We start from the raw sequence: 610 nt of genomic DNA on the forward strand, positions 1-610 counted from the left end.
GATGGCACGGGAAACTTTGAGCTGAGGCCGACATTCATCAACTTGGTGAGCCAAAATCAGTATGGTGGAGGTGCTCTTGAAGATCCTCATGCACACATGGAGCGGTTCATCCGCAATTGCAACACCTATAGAGTTCAAAATGTTTCAGCGGACACCATCCGCTTGAGTTTGTATCCTTTCTCTTTGAGGGACACTGCTGAAGAGTGGTTGAATTCACAGCCCCAAGGTAGCATTACATCTTGGGAAGATCTAGCCGAGAAATTCACCACAAGATTTGTTCCAAGAGCCCTCTTGAGAAAGCTTAAGAATGACATCATGAAGTTTGCTCAATCCACCGATGAAAATCTCTATGAAGCTTGGGAGAGGTTCAAAAAGCTCTTGAGGAGGTGTCCTCAACACAACCTCACCCAAGCTGAACAAGTGGCAAAGTTCTATGATGGTCTCCAATATTCTTCGAGGTTTGGCTTGGATGCGGCCTCAAATGGAGAGTTCGATGCTCTACTTCCACAAGTTGGATACGAGTTGATTGAAAAAATGGCTATAAGAGCCATGAACTCTAGTAATGAGCGCCAAGTCCGAAGAGGAGTCCTTGAGGTTGAAGTTTATGATC

At 45.4% G+C, this 610-nt stretch overlaps 1 non-coding gene across 1 annotated transcript; it reads right to left on the reverse strand.

Annotated features, from left to right (window-relative positions):
* Positions 1-297: 297 nt before the first annotated feature.
* On the reverse strand, positions 298-404 carry LOC130721627 (small nucleolar RNA R71). Its single transcript, XR_009013553.1, has one exon. It is a non-coding gene; the product is annotated as a small nucleolar RNA R71 (small nucleolar RNA).
* Positions 405-610: the final 206 nt, after the last annotated feature.

The sequence above is a fragment of the Lotus japonicus genome, chromosome 5 (assembly GCF_012489685.1).
Source record: "Lotus japonicus ecotype B-129 chromosome 5, LjGifu_v1.2".
In the NCBI taxonomy this organism is placed as follows: domain Eukaryota; kingdom Viridiplantae; phylum Streptophyta; class Magnoliopsida; order Fabales; family Fabaceae; genus Lotus; species Lotus japonicus.